The sequence below is a fragment of the Schistocerca serialis genome, chromosome 2 (assembly GCF_023864345.2).
Source record: "Schistocerca serialis cubense isolate TAMUIC-IGC-003099 chromosome 2, iqSchSeri2.2, whole genome shotgun sequence".
In the NCBI taxonomy this organism is placed as follows: domain Eukaryota; kingdom Metazoa; phylum Arthropoda; class Insecta; order Orthoptera; family Acrididae; genus Schistocerca; species Schistocerca serialis.
In genome coordinates this window covers 451631468-451655190 of record NC_064639.1, presented here as the reverse complement: position 1 = coordinate 451655190, position 23723 = coordinate 451631468, and the positions used below count along the sequence as shown (strand labels likewise).

Sequence of the window (23723 nt, the reverse complement as noted above, 5' to 3'; positions counted from 1 at the left end):
TCCGAAAAACCTATTAATTTTACAATCGTCAGGAAATTTGTCTAAATGTTGCTAGTCAGTCTGGGACCCATAACAGTTAAGGTTAAGACCGCACTGAGCGGAAGTGCCCTGCAGCAGAGCGTCGCGGAACGACGCAACCAGATACTGTTGATACAGGATCACAGTTATTGAACTATATAAAAAAAACTTGAATTGGTTAGAAACTACGTCGTGCACACACTCTATTCAACAAGTAAACGTTACGGAGATGTTTAGCAAACTCAAGTGGCAGACTCTGCAAGAGAGGCGCTCTGCATCGCGCTGTAGCTTGCTGTCCAGGTTTGGAGAGGGTTCGTTTCTGGATGAGGTATCGAATATATTGCTTCCCCCTACTTATACCTCCCGAGGAGATCACGAATGTAAAATTAGAGAGATTCGATCGCGCACGGAGGCTTTCCGGCAGTCGTTCTTCCCGCGAACCATACGCGACTGGAACAGGAAAGGGAGGTAACGACAGTGGCACGTAAAGTGCCCTCCGCCACACAACGTTGGGTGGCTTGCGGAGTATAAATTTAGATGTAGATGTATTCGAGTTTGGTTATGACATGTTTGATATGCCTGCCATCATTGGCGATGATGTACTGCAGACGAATAGCGAAATTCTGAATGACCCGCTGAAGTGTCGGAACATCTATGCTGTTGATGACCTCCTGAAGGACTGTTTTCAGCTCAGCAATGGTTTTAGGGTTATTCTGTACACCTTGTCTTTAATATAGCCCCACAAAAAGGAGATCCGGGGAATATGGCGGCCAATCGAGGCCCTTGCCTGTGGTCTCTGGGTATTCAGAGCCAGAATGCGCTCCCCAAAGTGCTCCTTCTGGACATGAAACACTCTCCTGCTTCGATGGGTCGAGCTCCGTCTTGCATGAACCACATCTTCTCGAAATCAGGGTCACTTTAGATAATGGGGATGAAATCAGCTTCCAAAACCTTCACGTACCATTCGGTAGTCACCGCAACATCAACTAATGTCGGACTGATTATTCCGTGACTGGACATTGCACACCACAGAGTCATCCGTTGAGGATGAAGAGACTTCTCTATGGCGAAAAGCGGATTCTCAGTCCCCCAAATGCGCCAATTTTTCTTATTGACGAACCCATTCAAATGAAAGCGGGCTTCGTCGCTAAACCATATTAATTCACGTCCTAACGCAAACCGTTCACAAGTTACGACGATTTTACTTCACATGGTTCAATAACTGTCACCCCGTATGAAATTGTGGCAGCGGGACTGCGCGGGGCAGCACAGCCAGGCACAGTTGACCAACTGGCCAACTACGATGATCCGTTGTCGCTAGTGCGGTATAGCTGCACATCATTCAAATCGCAGCTCTTTTGACATTCGAAATGAAAGTTTACCGAACCGGCGTTAGACGAGGAAAAGTTAGTTGTATGTTAAGTGGATATCCAGAGTCATACCACCTTCAAAATTAACTTTATATGAATAGTAAGAGAAAAAGCAACACTTGGAAGGAAATTCCCATGGAAATGGGAATAAACATAACGTACGCAATGTGGTGCTACAGAAGAATGCTGAAGATTAGATGGGTAGATCACATAACTAATGAGGAGGTATTGAATAGAATTGGGGAGAAGAGGAGTTTGTGGCACAACTTGACAAGAAGAAGGGACCGGTTGGTAGGACATGTTCTGGGGCATCAACGGATCACAAATTTAGCATTGGAGGGCAGCGTGGAGGGTAAAAATCGTAGAGGGAGACCAAGAGATGAATACACTAAGCAGATTCAGAAGGATGTAGGTTGCAGTAAGTACTGGGAGATAAAGAAGCTTGCACAGGATAGAGTAGCATGGAGAGCTGCATCAAACCAGTCTCAGGACTGAAGACAACAACAACAACAACAACGAATACCTACAAACTAGAACTTTTTTATTTTGTGAAACGGACGATTAGATCCATTTTTTATCACTACATGCTTATTATTAGGTTTTTGCACTACTTATTTCCTTTTAGACGACATCCCCTGTTTACCACGTTGTTTTGCCAGACCAAACTACTTTGTGAGGAATTGAAATAATCTTTGGTTGGTTGGCTCTGAGCACTATGGGACTCAACTGCTGAGGTCATTAGTCCCCTAGAACTTAGAACTAGTTAAACCTAACTAACCTAAGGGCATCACAAACATCCATGCCCGAGGCAGGATTCGAACCTGCGACCGTAGCGGTCTTGCGGTTCCAGACTGCAGCGCCTTTAACCGCACGGCCACTTCGGCCGGCGAAATAATCTTTGAATCCATCGCATATCCTGAGAGCACTATTTACGAAATTGCCTCCTATGTGAACAACGTCTCGTAATTGTATCTCGTCAGTCTCTTCATTGTCAACGATCCTGAATAGTGTCTGAGAAAATTATTCAAGACACAATTTTCAAGAATCACGTTCTGTACATGTTCCGGACTGAGAACAATCTTGCGACAGTAAATCCTAAATTTTTGGCACAATGTTCCAAAAGAGTTTTCTGAAATTCTTCAAGCTCTGTTACGTCTGTAAAAAGTATACTTTTTTCAATTGGCCATCTAATTGTTTAACAGAATAAAGTCTCATTAAATTGGGTTTTAATTACAAAGCTTGGTCTCCAGTAAAACGTGAGGCAGTTGATTCCTTTGGGCCTGATTCTTCCAAGGCATTTGTTACTAAATCTGACGGTGAAAGGATCAACACATCGCTATTCTTTCCATGTCACCAACGTTCACACACATAAATTTATAGTCTTATTTCTCACATAACAATGAAATTATCACATTCTTGTCACATTCGTACATTCTGCTGGGAGGTTGTCGAGTGACCTTTCACTAGAAATTTGCTACGTATCGTCGCGCCGCTGCAGATCAAATGCGGTGCACTAAATAGAGGCGCGTCCTGCTTCGCCGGCTTGCTCAGTGAAGTGCCGCTCAGTGCGGTCTTTTCGTTAGTACTGATGGGGGAAATAGAGGAGATGCAGAGAAGGGCAGCGCGTTTATTCAAGGTTCAGTTATTAAGCGCTCAAGTATCACGGAGAGGATTACCTTACTCTTATATACACCTTGCGAAAATAATGTGATATTACACAGATTGGAGCTCACGCAGAGGCCTACCAACAACCTATCTACGCGCGCCCCACTCGCGACTGCGACAGGAAAAAAGAAGATGCGAAAACGATAGAGGAGGGACCCTACGCAACACTCCATGAGGTGGCTTGCGAATTATAGACGTAGATGTCAGAAGTTCCAACAATACCACTCCTCCACCTGCGTGCACAAAAATATCTCATGAATATTACTTGTCTTCTTATAGGTAGTTAATTGTTTATTTATCCATATACCATTTTTATACTTATAGTGTATATGTCGGCTTAATAGAACAGCAAACCTTAATTAATAATTAGCAAAATTCACAGCTGTATAACTATTTACAAGTCTAGTTAATTGCAAAACTAATATAACAGTATTAATTCTCATCTCATGTCACTGCACACATTGCACCAATCGTATATATTACATACTCACTCTTTTGCCTGACATCAGTAACGTGATGAAACCGCTACCTTCGTGAATTCTTATTTGTCTATCTTAAAAATTGAGTCAGCATCCCCCCGTAATGAAGGAGATATAGACCTGAGCTAGATGAAACGTGGCTAGCATTTCTGATCATACATATTGCATCTACAATTTTCCAGTAACATGCGTTATGAACTGCCAGCATGTTTTGGAATGATATGCACTGAGCTGACAAAAGTCATGGGATAGCGATATGCACATATACAGACGGCGGTAGTGTCGCGTACAAAAGGTGCAAAGGGACCATGCATTGGCGAGGCTATCATTTGTACTGAAGTGACCAACATGAAAAGGTTTCCAACGTAGCCAAGCCTCACGACGGGAATTAACAGTCTCTGACGCGTGGGACATTCCATTTCGGAAATCGTTAGGAAATTTAATATTCCGAGATCCACAGTGTCAACAGTGTGTCAAGAATACCAAATTATACGTATTACCTGTCGTCACGGACATTGCCTGAGGGTCTTCACTTAATGACGGAGGGCAGAGGTGTTTGGGTAGAGTTGTCAGTGTTAACAGACAAGCAATACTGCGAGACATAACCGCAGAAAGCAATGTGAGACGTACGGCGAACGTATCCGTTAGGACAGTGCGGCGAATCTTGACGTTAAAGGGGTTTTGGCAGCACAGGACCGACGCGAGTGGCTCTGCTAACCAGCACGACATCGCTTACAGCACCTCTCCTGGGCTCGTGACTACATTGGCTGGACCCTAGACGACTGGAAAACGATGACCTGGTCAGATGAGTCCCGATTTCAGTTCGTAAGAACTGATGGTAGTGTTCGAGTGTGGCGCAGACCCCACGAAGCCATAGACCCGAGTTGTCAACAAGGCACTGTGCAAGCTGATGATGACTCCATAGAGGTGTGGGCTGTTTTTACAAGAAATAGACTGGGTCCTCTGGTCCAACTGACTGGTTTGAAGAACGTTCTGGAGAATTCGAGCGAATGATTTAACCACCTATTGAACGTTTATGCGAGAGGTCAATTCGTGCACAAAATTCTGCACCGACAATACTTTCGCAGTTATGGACAGCTATAGAAGCAGGATGGCTCACTGTTTCTGCAGGGGACTCCCAACGGTTTGTTGAGTCCATGCTACGTCGAGTTTCTGTGCTATGCTGGCCAAAAGAAGATCCAACACGAAGTTGGGAGGTATCCTATGACTTATGTCACCTCAGTGTATACAGGGCGTATCACCTAAGACTTGCATCACAAATATTGCGAAAATGGAAAGCCCTAGTGATGTGGCTTCTCACAGAATGGATTGGTAGTCAGGGGCTCGTATTGTTAGCCAATCAATAGATTGAAATAACACTTAAAACGTGTGTTTTTTGTACAAACGTATACTTTTTTTAAATGGAACACTGTCTATTGACATTAACAAACCAAAAGTAGGTTCAAATGGCTCTGAGCACTATGGGACTTAACTTCTAAGGTCATCAGTCCCCTAGAACTTAGAACTACTTAAACCTAACTAACCTAAGGACATCACACACATCCATGCCCGAGGCAGGATTCGAACCTGCGACCGTAGCGGTCGCGCGGTTCCAGACTGTAGCGCCTTTAACCGCTTGGCCACCCCTGCCGGCAAACCAAAAGTAGGGTAAATTAGAATGTCAGGGCGTTGGTTGCAGTATTCTAATGCGAGCCATTTACGAAAAGTATTTCTCGATAAGTTCCCACGTCGACACTTGCACAATACCTGTGATAGCACACACTAAAGAACAAAGCAAGTTCATACACTAGTTATGTGGATTCTGACCAGTAACGAGACGACTGACCATCATAGGTTGTGTTCAAAATGACCACCGGCAGCGGCAATACACGGTTTCAGTCTGGTATGGAACGACTGCTGCTCACGTGCTAGCATTTCAGCGGTGAAGTCCAAGAAGGTTGCAGTAATACGTCGCTGCATGTCATCGGGCATAGTTGGTATGACCTTGTAGACCCCGTCTTTCAGCTTTCCCCACAGAAATAAAGCATACAGGCGTCAAATCCGGGGAACGAACTGGCCAAGGTACGGGTCCTCTGTGTCCAATAACAATTCGTGAAGACACGGTGTAGTACTTCGTGCACTACGTGCTGGACAGCAATCATTTATTCTGTCTATGAAAAACGGGCCTATGAGCTGGTGGTTCAGAATCGCACACAACACATTTACACTCCATGGACGTTGACACTCCACCGAAGAAGCCAACGGGGATTGTCAACAAACTAACAGTGTATGTCCATGACTAGTAAATGTGGCTTCATCATTAAACAAGATATATGATACGTCTAGAGTATCCTGTCTTACTGCCCATGTACAAAACACGAATCCAGTAGTCGTATCCATGCAACTGTTGATAGAGAGAGATATATGATAGGGATGAAACCTATGTCGATGGAGGATGCGTAGGACACTTGCCTGACTCATGCCTCTTCCTCGTGCGACTGCGCGGGAGCTAGCTTTCGCATCAACTGCATCAACAGCAATAACTTATTTTCCCCCTCTTCTGTCGTTTCTTGTTTCCTTCTGTTACGCTGCCACTTTGACGTTGAGGTTGAAGAGGTTGATCAGTAACTGCCGCGATGGTGGACGGCTGTTTGGTATCTTGCCGCACACACTGTACGAGAACGAACAGCATTCTTCCTACATTCCCCATACACCACGAGCATCATCCGTCCATTCACGAACTACTGCTTGGACTGTCGTACACTAACCGATTAGCAAGCCGCAGTGCACATAGGGAACACACAATCACACTGTAAGCAAACATAACAACATCGAACCTAGCAACTACGCAGGTGGAATGGCACAAACAAGTGTCGGTATGGAAACGTCTCAAAATACGATACATTGTATATGACGCTCACTATAATCCTGAAACAAACACAACTGACATTCCAGTTTGCCCTACTTTTAGTCTGACATTGTCAGTATGTATTGTTCCATTTAAAAAGTGTATGTTTGCACAAAAATAGACTTTCTAAGTGTTATTACAATCTGTTGTTTGGCTGACAGTACGAACCCAAGACAATGAATCCATTTTGTGAAAACTGTACATCAATAGCAGTTTTCATTTCGTAATATTTGCGCTGAAAGTTTTAGGTAATTCACCTGTATGTTTTATTTCTAAATTTTTACCTATTCTTACTTTTCGTTATTTAAGTATTCTTGCACTGTGTCGGTTTTTTAAAAAGAGATAGGCTTTAACTGTGTTTTTTAAACATGTACATTTTAGTTATCTGTTTCATTAGATCACAAGTCAGATTTCCAGGTAGCAAATATTCTTTGGAGTTTTTTTCCTCTTCTGTACGTTTAAGTTTAGTCTCACTCTTTATTTCAGAATCATGTATATAGCTGTGAGTGTAAAAATTTCTTCCCTAATACGGTGCATAATGTAGATGAACCTCGATTGTGCATTTTATCTCAAATTATTTAAACACATTTTTACAATGAGCTGGATTGTTGTTAATTATTATTATCCTTATGACCTTTCTCTGCAGTCTGAATTTTGTTGCCTATTTTCTTCACTTACTGACAACGCAGCTAGGTTCAAATAACTCAAATGGCTCTGAGCACTATGTGACTTAACTTCTGAGGTCATCAGACGCCTAGAACTTAGAACTAATTAAACCGAACTAACCTAAGGGCATCACACACATCCATACCCGAGGCAGGATTCGAACCTGCGACCGTAGCGGTCGCTCGGTTCCAGACTGTAGCGCCTAGAACCGCAGCTAGATAAGTACTTGTACATTGAAGGCAGCATTCTTAGAACATACCAGATAATGACATTATTTTTGTTAGTATCTTTGTGTGCTCAATCGACTTTCAGTGGTAGTCAATATTTATGCCTAAAAATTTCGTGTTTTTTACACAATACAGGGAACCTCTAATATGGCGGTATTGTTTTTCCTTCCACCCAGATAATTTTTTTTGCATGTCAGTCATGTTCAAACCAGACAAAAATGGTAGGTAAATACAATTTTTTTGGAATCTTACTTCTTACGTTTATCTTTAACGGAACACAAATCTGAAAGAAGCTGTACATAGACGAAACCAGCCAGGAAGAAGTTAAAAACTGTGATCAAGGCAGACAATTTGCCGTGAAAGTGCAGCAAGTGGTCACTGCAGTCACCGACAGACAGTGTGTCAATACGTATGAAGCCCCCGCAGCTGGCTGCGCGCCTAAGGTGTACGGTAGGTCCCCGCGCATCTTCCCTCAGGCGGGCAGATTGCAGGCTCTCGTGGCCCTCGCGGTCGCCGCTGAGCCAATTCACTCTGTGAAAGGAGGGCCGCTGGGAGGGGAGTGGACACACTGCCTCCGGCCTCAGGAGCCGCTAAGCCGCCGCTATACAAGAGCTGCCTGGTGCGCATCAAGCACCGGCACCGAGGGAACGCTGAGGTACACACCGCACTCACTACGGCCCAGCCGGCCGTGGCTTTGCGTTTATGAGGGAAGACAACACACGGTTTAACATTCCTTCCTGTGGAGCATTACTAAGCGTCACTTTGGTTTGGTGCAGTTGCTTTTCTTTTAAGCAATAATCTATAGTCAACCCATCATCTTCTCCCACATACGACGCCGTGGCTGGCAGCTATCTCTCCCGCCGTTTCGGAGTCCATGTTGCTGGGACTCCCACGACGCTGCTGATGTCCAAGAAGTTTTACTGGAGTATCCCTCCTCTCATTCGGCATCTCTAATCTGTTTCCTATCAAATCAGTTATTCTCAGTGCCTGCCGACAGAAAAGTTTCCTTCTCTTCATCTTCCCAAGTAGCGAGCTCTCTTCATTCTTTCTTTGCAGCATTACTATGACATTGTGATGTTTTCAGCTCAGCCACCTTTCAATTACCCCAGTTCGTTCTTTTCATAGTTTTCAACTGTCGAACTCTCACTGCCACACATTAGCGTATTCCATGTAATTGATTTAGCAAAGCACTATTTTACTTCTACATTCACATGGCTGTTGCAACATATCGCAAGAACAGTGACACAACTCAAAAATGCACTACTTGAGATAAATCGGCTTAAAGAGTTCTATAAATTTTTTTTTTGATACAGAGTAAGCGCCCTTTAAATTTCATGTAAGTAATGTTGTCAGTAAATTCCATTATATTTTTTACAACAGTAATACGGACATGTAGTTCTGTTCTCGTCGAATGTGAGGTGTTATCAGGCAATCATTAATTAATTCTTTAAGTTGTGTCACATTTCTTGATTTCATATAAACTATTTTGTTTTTGTTAAGACCTTCATGAACATCCATCAGGCAAAATTTGTAGTTAAGTTTGTGATGTTACAAAATAGAAGTGATGTTGTTATTCAATGGAAAGTTGGAAATTGAGATTTAGCTTACTGTTTTATCAATCACAATTGGCGTAAGAATCATGGATTGACCGTTGTCATAAAATATTGCATTATGAGATGTGAATAGTTTTTACTTGCAGTTTCGCGTGGCTTGAGGCAGTCACAACTAGCGTGCTATTGATCAAGAAATTGCGTTATCGTCTTTCTAATTACTTCATGATCGTAGATACGATCATACCCGGTTGTGAAGTTATTGTTATGACAAAACAATTTCCTAAGGGACCAGAAAGTTCTTAAGGGCGCAAAAACAACTGTAACATCACACAAAAGGGAAATTCAGTATTAAAGCTGATGCAAGAAGACGATAAAACAGTTTTCTTTTTATCAATGTAACACGCACATTGGACTGCTGATCTTGGTGTCTGTAATATTAGCAAAATGCATAATTAAAATGAAAATAATACTGAGGAGATGATAGGAATGAGCACTGCTAAATGATTCAGTATTCCCAGAACAAATATTTATTATAAACTAAAACATATATCGTACCTTAAGCTTAGTACTACAATGACGGTAGATTTTTATGTCCGTATCATGTCCATTGAGCGCTCTTTTATATGGCCATTGTCTTCTTTGAGTCGCTCGTGCGTCGTCACGGTAAGTTATAACAGTTCTTTACACTTCACTCAAACTTAGACATAACACGTTTTTATACATTTAGTAAAAAATTAGATCAGACTGCCACAGATCTGCGTCCGTCTTACTTGAGAAAAACAGTACAAGTCTTTTTAGCGCTCAAGGCTTCATTTGTTCTCCAGCGAACAAAATAGTGAAGGATCGCATATCTATCCGTATTTTTCTGTTTATATTGCCGCCCAAAGACGACGAATTACATTATTTAGAAAATTCCACAGTCGCCATGCGACGCCTCATTATACATTAATCATTATTTACAAACAAGCATTTGCCTTCTGGCTGAAAGTATTAACTACTCGTATTTGCCGTTTTAATGAAGTCAAAAATAGCGAATATCACAAGTTAAAATAAAAGAATGAAAAAAGTTGAAATTGTTGTATTAGAAAAAATATAAAATACAAAATTATAATTTTTGAAAATTAATACAATAGATAAGGAATATCAATTAGGTGCAACCTAAGGAATACAGTTTACGAAAACATAGAATCACAGATGGGCATGTATAATGTAGGAATACTTTTCGCAGAGAGAAGGGATTCAATATGAACTTAATTTATAGCAGAAATGTCCATTTTTTTCTTGTACGCTACAACGTACGAAATTTCGTAATATTTACAACAGCTTTAATCTTCCAAACAGCGTCTGTTCCTTCAGATCGATCATGAATCTTTGAAGCGCATTGTAATGTAAGATTCAGACTCTGTATATACACAGAGATTGTAATAATCGATGATATTAACAATTACATTCAGCTTACCTTACACATGAAAAGTTTCACAACTCAGAATGTGACTGTTCCTGCCGTGGCGCATTATGAAGTAGCCTACAACAAAGGTGATACACCTGAATTGAGGTGGACAAATTGCTGGATAGAGATGAGACGTGTTTCGTAGACGCTGAGAAATTTTTCACGTATAAAAACTAAAAATCGCCTTTTTGACTTTTATCACTTTTCTAAATTAACGAAATACCAGAACTGTTATATTTGCTCATTGCTGGAGTCAACTTGAAGCTATATATGCTTCTGGTTCATTCTTGTTTCTGAGACTCTCATTTAGGTTAAATCTACCATACTCGGACGGGTTAGGAGACAGTTTTATCTTTGGAACAGTCTGCTAATATTGAAGTAACAACTACGAGTATTGTGCACTATATTTCCTTACCATTTACCTTCGCGATCTTTCCCTTCCGTTTCAATTTTACTACGTCTGCTTCCACAAATCAATTAGATGGGAGTAGCAGCACTCATCAGTTTCATTTTATGACGCTTGGTATCATTGCTGTCTCATTTTCAAACTGTAGTGGAATGCGAATTTTCTGCTCACATTGCTTGCCTCCACGTAGCTGGAGGACGGCGTATGAAGAAGAAAGGAAGATCAGGGTTAGCGGCCCTTCAACCACGCGATTATTAGAGATTCGGCAAGTAAACAGGACGTGCCCTTTTAAAGGAAACATCCTGGTATTCGCCTCAGGCCACATAGAGAAATCACGGAAAACGAGGATGTGAACCGCCGTCCGCCAGAACGCTCGTCCAGCGTCTTCAGCGCTGCACTAGCCTGCTTGGTTGGCGTCAGGAGGCAGTTGTTCTCTCTCCAGCTGTTTACTTGTCGCAACGCTGTGTAAATTTGGTCTCAGAAAACGATTCGATTAATTTCGACGACAACAGCTCTATGACATTACTTCTTGTGTTGCGTGTCATCATATGAGGCTGAAAATTTCAATTACGCAACACCAGCCTTCCAGCGAGATCTGAGACCTCACTTGGATGTCTACGAGTTGAAAAATTGCAGAGAAACTGAATGTTGCGCTGCCCCTGAATCGAAATTGTACGAGTACAGATTTTGTGATACTGGAGTGGGAGAGACGAGTTAATTTCTACAAAACCACACAGAAACAATCATAGTAATTCTTTTGTATCAGCTGGACTCGAGAGAAATTGCAGGCTTCTCTGAATTTTTGTAAATGTTAAAAGGCAAACAATCTTGCAAGCGTTTGAGTCTTTCAGGCGCATTATTTCCTCAAATTAATTTTCTGTCCTGTATTTAACTCAGTCTTTATAGTGGATGTAGAAGATGAGAAGCAATTCATTCTAAGAAAAAAATTTAGTTTATTAAAAGAAAATATTTAAAATAAAGTTAAAATGAATTCATCTTCTTATTCTTTGTGTGCCGAACGTACCTATACGCAAATGACAGAAGACTGGTTACTCAAAGTTTTGCAAGATAACGATCATAAATATTGCATAGCTATTTCTTTTTTTTTTTTTTTTGCAAATAAAGTCGTTTACACCACTTAGTTGAGAATGTGTTAACGTTTTAGTCGTGTTGTTTAATCCTTTGTAATTTTTTTACAAGTTTACTCAGGTTAGCACATCGTTTGCCCAAATTTCAGCGCTAGGGACACAGTGCTTCTGTATCGGACACACTTTGTTATAACGGCAACTACAAGTTTATAATCACAGTAGCGTGTGAAGGCAAAGTGTGTGTAACACTATACTTTTACAGAGCTTTTGTATCCTCTGCCGATATGCCGTAGCCACCTTCAACAGTCATCCTCCTTCAGTAGGCTAATGACACTGCTTTCCTAGCATTATACCCTACACTCGAAAAATTGCAACGAGCAACGATTCATCCAAATCCACCTGAGTCAGTTTACCTTCTAGTGCAGTCAATGGCTCCTCAAGATCAGCCCCTCCAAAACTCAGGTAGTAATTATGGGAAGAACCACCAGCAGCTTTCATCTCCACGAGTTCTACCTCATCATATTTCAGTTAGCTAATACATTACAATATCTTGGACTAACACGCGACCGGCAACGAACATGGAAACCTCACCTACTGACAGTTGAACAGAAAGTCCACAGTAGACTAAACCTACCATCTGGCCGAAGTTGGGGATGGTACATCTCCACTACCCCCACGTTTACAAATCTTTGGTCCGACCCGCCCTCTCCTACGCGAATGTTGCATGGATATCCGATCCACGTAAGTCCTATCAGTCCCTCCAAATCCTTGAATGTCACGCCCTCTGCCTTGCTTTCTGCATCCAAGTACCTTCTCCTACGGGGATCCTCTGTCATCTCATCAAAATCCCACCCCTCCTTGCCCACAATGAATACCTCTATAGGCCTATATCCTACAGCATCCGCAAACTACATTTCAATAATTCCATTATTTCCCCTCTGATCACCAATCCTGGTACACTGACGCAGCTATCTCACCATGGTTACACTTACACACACTTCATAACCTATACCTATGCCACTTCAACAGTATTCCTGTCCCACAAACGAAATCCTCTCCGATATTTGTCCATCCTACCAACTATAACCTTTCCCCACCCATCCCGCTCCGCATCAGGGCTCCCTTCACCCTCTTCCTCTCCATCTGTTCCCATCTCTTCTTCTCTTGATACCACGTTCGTACCCATTCACCAGACTCCTCCTCAGCTTCTATCTTCCCGCAACACACTTTAACGCCTATTCTTATCTCCAGGGTTGTCACCCAGCGGACCCCTATATTTTTTACCTTCAGCCATATAAAACACATTTTGACCCCTCCAAATTCTTTTATCCCAGTTGCGACGGTACCTAACGGTTACTGCTGAGTAATTGCTCTTCTAGACAGCAGTCCATACAAGCAATCCAGCTGCAACTTTGTCTGAATTTGCTCATACCTTAATTAGTTGGGTAATGCACGATTCTATTTAAAAAAAATAGCTTGATGTATTCATAGGGCCCAGCCACACACCTGCTTTCATGTCCGGCAGCTAACTAACTGCAAACAATCAGCTGTGGCTGTGATATTGCAGTCAAGTAATCTACGCATTACCTACAATTGCGAGTTGATAAAATATGCAGAAATACGAAATAAAAGTTAAATGACTAATTTAATAACAAGGGATCTATTCTAACATCTGTAATTGATGTAGACGACAGAGAATTACTCGTGTGTCGAATAAATATTCAAGAAAGTACATCTCAAATAAACAGGAAGTGGGTCCTACGATATTCAATTAAACTACAGACCGGAAAATACTCTTATCAAATGCGGTAAAGTTTCCGATCTCCTCTTCAAACTCCAAACATGCACACTTTCAATTAACTGTTTCCACCTAAGTGGTTCATTTTGTCACTATTGACAGTATCAAAACCGTACATTCTACCATACTTCACTTGTGCCTCAAGATTCTGCCATCTCTCGACTCCTATATATCCTGCACACTGCTGATGTGTGTAAATCACCACCGCCTGTCCCTCTCATCGAGTATCCCAATGATACCGCCTTCCTAATCCTCTGCCCTATACTCTAGAAACCTCAGCGCTTCCTCCACATCCTTCTCAACCAACTCACATCCTCGTGCAGTTAGTGGACCCTTAAGATGAATCCCTCCAAAACTCAGGAAAGAATTATATGATGAACTATCCACGGTTTCTGCCTCCATGACTTTTACTTTATCATTTACAGCCGTTCTTTCCAATCAACGAACACACTAAAATTTCGCAGACTAACCCCTGATCATAAGCTAAAATGGAAACCACAACTACTAATGATCCAACTGAAAGCCCACAATAAGCTAAAACTAATAACTGGCCAAATTTTGGAATTTCATCCCTCCACCATCCTCCACACTTACAAAATCTTGATCTAACCTGTTCCCCACTATACAAATTTCGCCTGGATATCTGTGCCGCCAATGTTCTACCAATTCCTTCAAATCCTTGAACGAGATGCACCTCGCCTTACGTTCCATATCCACTTACCGTCCCCTACAACAATCTTTTACCAGTTCATCTATTTTCCCCACCTCTACTGAACACCTGCATATATCCTACAGTTCCCATAAAGTCGACTCCAGCAGTCCCATTGTCTCCCCCCTAACCACAAATCCTGATGTGCTGTCACACATATGTCAACACACCCCACCTGCTTCATACTTGTACATTTTCCATATCTTCTTCCAGAGTAATTTTAACAGACTTCCACTAGCTGACGACAAAGTCCGCCCTGACATCTATCCCTCTTATTAGATTTGGTCGTGTCTCCCTCTCCCTTTCCGATTTCAGGACACCCCTCTCACCCCATCCCTCTCTTTTCGTCACTCCTCTTGACCTTAGGCTAACCCGCCTCCTATACATCTGTTTCCTGAATCGCGTATTTTCCTACCAACCATCTTCCTAGAATGAGATTTTCACTCTGCAGCGAAGTGTGCGCTGATATGAAACTTCCTGGCAGATTAAAACTGTGTGCCCGACCGAGACTCGAACTCGGGACCTTTGCCTTTCGCGGGCAAGTGCTCTACCAACTGAGCTACCGAAGCACGACTCACGCCCGGTACTCACAGCTTTACTTCTGCCAGTTCCTCGTCTCCTACCTTCCAAACTTTACAGAAGCTCTCCTGCGAACCTTGCAGAACTAGCACTCCTGAAAGAAAGGATATTGCGGAGACATGGCTTAGCCACAGCCTGGGGGATGCTTCTGTAAAGTTTGGAAGGTAGGAGACGAGGAACTGGCAGAAGTAAAGCTGTGAGTACCGGGCGTGAGTCGTGCTTCGGTAGCTCAGTTGGTAGAGCACTTGCCCGGGAAAGGCAAAGGTCCCGAGTTCGAGTCTCGGTCGGGCACACAGTTTTAATCTGCCAGGAAGTTTCAACCATCTTCCTACTTTATACCTACAACCGCAGCCCATCCCATCCAATCCAAATGGTTCCATAAAAATTTTAATTAGTCCAAAGAACTAACACTTTCCTCTTCTCCTTACTTCCGCTAAATGCAGGTCACTCCCATCAAGGGGTAAAGAAGTATGGTACGGAGTAATGTTTGTATTCAGGCTACATGCAACTGAATGGTTTTAAATGTCAGACAACGTTCCTCTGTGTGTTATTAAATATTATCAATATATATATAAACATCATATGCATTTATTGCTTCCGTCTGAAAGGCCGATTTTGCGACTGTGCAACCATACCCACTGAAACGGTATATTATAATTTAACTTGAAGTGTTTGTAGATTTGAAGACTCTCTACCATTCTGTGTGGACATGACCTAAAAACGAAGGCGAGGCGTTGCCCACTAGTGCCACCTCCCTGGCAGTGTTTGTATTTCTGTATACTTCTGGGACGAACTGCCAATTAACACCACGCATAGGCATGCTTTTACTGCTATTGCTACTGAACTTTGTATTGCGAGTTCTGAGTTTTTATGGGTGAGTTTTTTTCTTTTATTTTACCTTTATGAGCTGGTATACGTAATAGCTCCCAGTCTAACGTTGCTTTAATCTTAATTACGGATTTGATACTGGCAGTAGCTCAAAAGTTGTTATAAATGAAAATATATTAATCGAAATAGATGGTTTTATTCGCAAAAACTAATAATGATCTCAGACCAAATTATGAAATTTATTCTCTTTATTAATATATTTCATACTTACTCCGTGTACCACAAGTAACATTCACAATAATTGATTTCACATGGAACACAGCTGCACGCTGGACATTTCTATAGTCTAAATCTAATTGACTACTTATATTTTCTCAATAAACATTCTGTTATATAAGGAATTATCAAGGCGAGACATTTTAATTGGCGTTTAAAGAAACACCACTTTTTATTTTCGTGGGAAAAGTCTCGAAAAATGTTTTAGCTCTATACATAACTACTTTTTGCCCCAATGCTAGAGTCACTATAGAGCAGGGCAGATCATTTCTACGTCGAATAGTGTATTCGTGAATATATATTTTACTTTGAACCTCAGAGGGGTTGTTGAAAACATATTTTCTTTTGTGGTGCTATATTTAACGTTCCCAGCTGTTTAAACAGAATCTTCCATATATTTAAATAATAGGAACCGCACATGCATGGTTTTAAAAAATTCCTTTTCGCTTCGTCAGTGGCTTCCTTTTGCCTAAAGATTTACGCTCTATATTTTCCCATAAAAGTCAGATAATGCGAAATGCAACATGCAACAATGAGATCAGATTTATTCCTATGGTAAAAGTAGTTGGACGGCAATTTTCGCGCAGTTGCGCAGGGTTGAACGAAAGTATAAAAGCACCACGATAAAGCATGCTTGAACGTTAATGTAAATGCTAGCCAAGCCTGCGGGTGGCAGTGAATACGAACTCCACCTGCTCAATGTCCTCAATATGTTGCAACTGACAATCGTGGTCATAACAGCGTTCTGTGTAGTTGTGAGTGCAATATGTCAGAGCTCGGTGCAGTCGAAAGTGGATAAATTATTGTTGCTCGCATGGTGGATGCTTCCCTGACCAGGGCAGCCGAAACATGTGGTGTATCGAGAGGCACCATATCGAAGATTTATGCTGCATGCAGGAAAAGTGGAAAAACATCCGCTGAGTCACAACGCGGACGAAAGTTTGTGGTAAATGATAGTGGCACAACACGAAGGAAGCTCCACAAGCTGGAAACTACAGGGCGAGCTGGAATTCCGAAACAGTCATCAGTCATGCAAATGCTCGTAACAGCAAAACGTGTTGCCGAAGCCATAAAACCTGGACTATGGAGCAATGGAACAAAGTCATTTGGTCGGATGAGTCCTGTTTCTAACTACTGGCCGAGTGAAACATGGGCGGGGTCAGTGATGATTTGGGCAGCCATTCGTGGTATTCCATGGGCCTCACGCTTACTCTGCAAGGTCGAATCACTGCCACAATGTGACCATTTCGGCTGATCAGTCCCATCCAGTGGTACAATGTTTGTTGTCCCAGTGGTGATGCTATGTTCCAAGACGAGAAGACCCCTGTTCACGCAGCTCGCATCGCTCAGGGTTCGTTTTTGTCACCACAAGGATGAATTGTCGCACTTCCCCTGGCCATCACAGTCACCTGATCTCAATACTGTTGAGCCTTTGTGATCTACATCCAAGGGAAGATTGCGTGACTGCTGTCCACCTCTACCATCGTTACTTGAAGTTACCACTACTTCGCATGAAAAATGGTATAAGATATCCGTGGAAACTATTTATGTTTATCCATTCCGAGAGACTGGAAGCTATTTTGAATGCCAACGTTTTTCCTACGCCATATTAAACGTGGTAATGTGCTTGATTTTTGGTGCTTTCATACTTTTGTCCACCCTCTGTATATGCTGTTATCTAGGTCTTTGTCAGAATGTACATCCAATCTTAGAAATTCCCTTTCTGTTTATTACGGCTCTACATTAATCGAAGGAAGATTACACAGCAGGTTTCTCACTCAGAAATCCCATATTAATATTGCTTTGTTAAAATATTGTGTTGCGCCCTCCATAACAAGGGAGAAACGCCTACCAGCAAATGTCGACAGCGGCAGGATGGTGGCCTTTCGAGACTGGTTAATCGTTCCGCAATATTGTCAAGAGAATTTGGAATCGATGTGTCCAGGAGGCTAATACTCAATGCCTCGCCTGATCCCAGCGTCCTCACACGACTAGCGCCTGAGAGGACATACACGCGACTATCACCTGAGAGGACATACTTACTGTGAGCTGTGCAGCATAGGATCAAACAGTCATGTAACATACCTTGAGTCATGAAATGGACTTGTTTGCAGCAAGATACCATTGACAGTGCGACGTTTTCTGGAGCACCACAGGCTGTCAGCACTTGGTCTCTTGTTGCGCCTCCTCTTGATACAGAATCAGATAGAACCTCGCCAATATCGATGTGCCTGACTACAACGTTGGACACAGGAGTGCCACTGCGTCGTCATTACACATGTCTGCGGGTTCTGCGAGCAGCATCACAATGGACGTATCTGTGTGTGGAGGCTCCGAGGAGAACAGATGTTTCTGTGTTGCATTCTTCAACGTCATACAGGCCCGGCAGCTGATGCAGGTTGCCACTGGGTATACGATATGGTTACCTCTCTTATGCGCAGTCAGTAATTTGTACAGTCAGCATTAAATATTTGATGTATTCACACTGGTGGTTGTACGCTGTCCTCGAGGTCCCTGTGATGTTATCTTTTAATAAGATAACGCAAAACCGCATATTGTTTATCTTGGTCTGACCTGCTTCCATACTGAGGGTGTCGATTGTTGCCTTGACCAGCGTGCTCTTCAAGCCCCTCACACAATGAAAGCATCTGGTGACATGTTACAGACAGAATTGCACGCCACCATTCGCCAGTCACTGCAGTACATAGACTCTGGTATAAAGTTGAAGTAGTATGGAATGACGTACACGCATCAGTTACCGAGCCTCAGGTGTGCTCGACGCCCAGTCAGATTAGAGCGATTATTGCTGCCAGTGGTGGGAGCTCTGTTTACTAAATTCCATATCCTGTATACCGCCACATCACTTTCAAATTTAATCAGACATTCTAGCTACACACAATACACACGTTAAATAAATTTTCTTATTGGCTATTTTTTCCTTTCGTTGAAGTTTTAATGCCGATCATAGTACTTGCAAGGTCACCAAGTGAAACGACATTGCCATTAAGTGTGATAGTGTAGACAACGGCAGATAGGCACCAGGAGGCACAGAACTTTGCCTCCTCGCCTGACCCTGTTACTCCGTCAGCACTGCATCAGCTTCGACTCGCAGCTGACCTGCACGCCTTCTGTTACATTGTTCTATGGCCAGACTGCCATCTGTCTGTGCCAACTGCCCTCGGTCCCCTCATGCGGGCATTTCGTTACGCTCCGTCTCTTCCACCTTTCCCGGGCAGTCGCCACGAGCCTCAGTGTGATCATCCGGGAACCGTTTCTTTTATTTCAGTAGTTTTTTTCTTGGGCGGTGGAGGGGGTATGGGGGCACACTTTTCTCACTAGTTTGATGCCACCATTCACGACTTCCTCTCCTCATGTCTGTTCACCTCAGAGTCGCTTCTGCATCCAGTTTCCTCGGTTATTCCACGTAAAAATTCTAATCTCTGTATCTATTTAAAGAAAATTTCACGCTACGGCTCCCTGTAGTGCAGAAGAAATTACTTCCTGCCGTTGTAACACACGATATATCAATTTATCCCTTCTTCTAGTTAGTGTATTTCGCAGATATCTCCCCTCTTCGTTTCTATGGAGACCCTCCTCTTCCATGTTGTGAGTCCACTTAATTTCCAGCATGAAACTGTAACGGCGCATCATAATCTCTGATACTCTCTTTTTTCCAGTTGTCTGGTTTCTTGTTAGATCTATGTTGAAAGGGTGAGTACTAGTGAATGGCGCGATAAATAGGCGCCGGAGGAGACAGAACTTTGGTGTAGCTTCAGATGTAGGCCCATCCCATATTACGCTCGAACTCTTCTTTGCTCCTTTACGTTTGTTGTATTTTTGCCCATTTCCTCGCTGTGTCAGTACGCTTCACAAAATGCTTTCTGTGACTACAGTAGAAATGAATCATAATTCGCATTTAGTGATCTCATACAATTACCCGATGTAACAATTGTAGGGATATGAAATTGAATGCTCACATGGGCACAGTCGCAGGTAAAGCAGATGGCAAACTTAGATTCCTTAGTTATTCCTACCGTGGTCTTCAGTCAGACGTGCCCGCCGCTATCTCCGCCGCAACCATTAAGGCAGCTCAGCCTGCCGCCACGGAGACACAAGAGTGCACGTGTACTGAAGCACAGTGGTTAAAGCAGGCCAACGTGGGTTTCCACACGCCTGGACACGCTCAGCTTGCTGCTACTGACAACAGGTTGCGCTATTAATCCAGCGAGGTATATCTTGGCGTAGGCAGTTTCACTGCAGCTCATTTAGCATAACGGTGGGAGCTGCAAAATGAACAAACCAAACTGAAGGTGACTGAGGAGAAATTAAGAATCGAGGAATACGTACCACTGGCAACAGGACGCAATTCCGCCAGGGGAAAAGATCTCGTGAGTTCAAGTGGCAGCTTCAAATAAATCGGTAGGTGTCTCGCCATGCAAATTCAGTAAAAACTGATAAACACTCATTCGGGAAAGTCGAATATGTTACGAGACGTTTGTAAATTTGACCACCAGTTTCCTAACTCCATAAGTACTTTGAAAGAGGACAAAGACTTAGTGACTTACAAGTGTGTGGAAATGTGTGCTAAGGACTTGAAACCGTTTAGAAATACGTAGGGTTTCTAAATTCAGGGCAAATATTGATTGAAATAGCAAAAAAACGTATTGCTCAGCGGTAAAAAAAAAAAAAACACCACACATTTTGGTGGTATGCAACGAAGTGCGAAGGCAGCTTAGTATGAAAAAAAAAATTTTTTTTATTTCACATATGTACTTTTAAGATTAACATAATACGAAAAATGAACTTCGTGTTTACTAAAACGTGTTTGGCGAATTCAGAATAAGCCATTTTTGCCACTTAGAATGAATTCAGCGAACCTGCAATAGCAATCGCGAAAAAAGTAATTAAACTGGTATAACTGGGGTCATATTTGGCTCGAACTTACTAGGGTTACAGGATTTGGGACTCCGAAACCTTACTTTAGTTGTTATTGCAGTATAACAGACATCTTCAGGTTCTTAGGTACAAAGGATGGTTCTGCTTACTACGGAAAACATGTATTAAAGGTGACATGATGATCATTCAAATTGAGAATAGCTAGTACTAGACGAAAGTGTGTGAAGTTGTAGAGATAGTCGTTCATATCGACATAAATAAACAAGCGCGAAAGACGCCGCAAAGGAAAAAAAGTACAAATAAAATCCACCATTTCTGACCTACAATGACCCAATACTAATTTATGTGTCACTGAGCCTCGTCTTCTGTCATTCGGGTAAAAAAGAAAGACTTTTTATCAACTTCCGAACAGAATAAACTGCTACGTAGCTCACCACAGTGGGAATACTCCAGTAGCCTGCTTGGATTGGGCATAGCTTGGCCTGGATGGGAGTAAAGCAGCCTGCCCGTTCTGCTGGTAGAAGCCTGCCTGGTTAAAAGGCAAACATGAGGAAGTTAAAAACGGAATGTGTACATCTCAATCTTTAGTTCGAAGACTAGTTTGATGCAGCACTCCATGCTACTCTCCCCTGCACAAGCCTCTTCACCTACGGATACTTCCGGCCGGTGTGGCCGAGCGGTTCTAGGCGCTACAGTCTGGAACCGCGCGACCGCCACGGTCGCAGGTTCGAATCCTGCGTCCAGCTTGGAGGTGTGTGCTGTCCTTAGGTTAGTTAGGTTTAAGTAGTTCTAAGTTCTAGGGGACTGATGACCTAAGCAGTCCCATAGTGCTCAGAGCCATTTGAACCATTTTTTAGCCTACTAATAACTGCTACAACCTAAATCCTTTTGAACCTGCTTACTGTATTTATCTCTTCGACTCTCTCTACAATTTTTATGCCCCACACTTCTCTCCAGCACTAAACTGATGATTCCTTGGTGTTTCAGGACGTGTCCTAACATCAGACCGTTCTTTTAGTCTTTACTCCCCAGTTCTATTCAGTAGCTCATCAGTTGCACAATTTCCCTTCTCGTCCACGTTTCACTTTCGTACAAGGATACACTCCAGACAAATATCTTCAGAAAATAAATCCTAACACTTCAATTTATATTCGATGTTAACAAATTTCTCTTCTTGAGATACCCTTTTTAGCCATTGGTAGTATACATTCTATATACATTATTTTAATGCCCAAATAGTAAAACTTATCCATTTCTTTTAGTGTCTCAGTTCCTAACCTAATTCCCTCACCATCGCCGGATTAAAATTGCTTGCATTTCGTTATCCTTGTGTTTTTGTTCATATTCATCTTCTATCCTCCCTCCAAGATGATGTTCATTTCGTTCAACTGCTCTTAATAGTGTGAAATAATTACAAAGTCGTCGGCGAACCTCAAAGTTTTTATTTCTTCTCCCTGCATGTTAATTTCCTTACCAATTTTTTTACTGCTTTTTCAATGTACAGATTGAATAACATCGGGGATAGGCTACAATCCTGTCTCACTCCCTTCTCAAACCCTGCTTCCCCTTCATGCCCTTCGACTATTACAACCGCTGTTTGGTATCTATACAAGTTGTATATAACCTTCTGCTCCCGATATTTTACCCCTGCTTCCTTCAGAATTTCAGTGAGAATAGTAATCCACCCAACATTGTCAAAAGATAAGCAGCTTTACCTTTCATTTACCCATTTTCTAAAATCACAGCCTCAGTATTGCCTTGTATGGTCCTACATTTCTCCGAAATCCAAACTGTTATATCCTGAAATCGGTTTTTACTAGTTTTCCTATTCTTCTGTAAATAATTCGTGTCAGCATTTTGCGACCATGATCAATGAAACTGATAGTTTCTTTGGATTTAGAATTGTTACATTCTTCTAGTCTGAGGATATTTCGTCTGTCTCAATCATCTTGCACTCCATGTGAAATATTTCTGTCACGGTTAGCTCTCCTAAGGCTATCAGTACATCTGAGGGAATGTCGTCTGCTCTAGGGGCCTTTTTTCGACTTGGTCTTTCAGTGCTCCGTCAAATTATTATCTCAGCATCTTATCTTCCATCTACCCGCCCGGATAGCCTGGCATGTTAAAGCGCCGCTTCCGGATGAGGAGGTGCGAGGGCCCCGGTTCGAATCCGCCAGGCGGCTTAATGACGAGAGTCGGTATGCCGACCTGTCTTGGTGTGAACTTCAGGTGGTTTCCCACATCCCACTAGGTGAATACCGGGCTGGCACCCACGTCCCGCCTTAGTTACAGTTTCAAATGCGTAACGCTACACACAGACACTTGGGATATACATCTTCCATGCGCCGATGCAGGACAAAGACGCAAAGAAAAGAGGAACGGTCTTATCTCCGATCTCCTTCCACGTATACAGCCTTCTTTTATGATACTCCCTCTATCGTTCCTTTCCCCCGGTCCATATTCTCGTACTACTTTTGTTTGCCTTCCTTTTCGTACCTTCGAAATTCCACTCTGCCATTACAATTCAAATTTTCCTCTCCTTTAACTGTCTGAATAATTTCTTTTATCTGATCACACATTTTCTCAATCTCCTCAACATCCGCGGTGCTACATGGCATATAAAATTGTACTACCGTGGTGAGCGTTGGCTTAGAGTCTGTCTTGACTACAATAGCGCGTTCACTATGCTGTTCATAGTAGCTTACCCGCACTCCTATTTTCTTATTCATTATTAGATCTCCTCCTGCATTACTCCTATTTTATCTTGTATTTATAGCCTTGTACTCACCTGACCAGAAGTCTTGTTT

The 23723-nt window shown here is 42.4% G+C and overlaps 1 protein-coding gene and 1 non-coding gene across 2 annotated transcripts in view; both read left to right on the top strand.

Annotated features, from left to right (window-relative positions):
* The window catches only part of LOC126456074 (limbic system-associated membrane protein-like), a 222467-nt gene that overhangs the window by 90408 nt on the left and 108336 nt on the right, over positions 1-23723 (top strand). The window lies entirely within an intron of this gene.
* Positions 15134-15208, top strand: Trnas-gga (transfer RNA serine (anticodon GGA)). The gene has a single exon. It is a non-coding gene; the product is annotated as a tRNA-Ser (tRNA).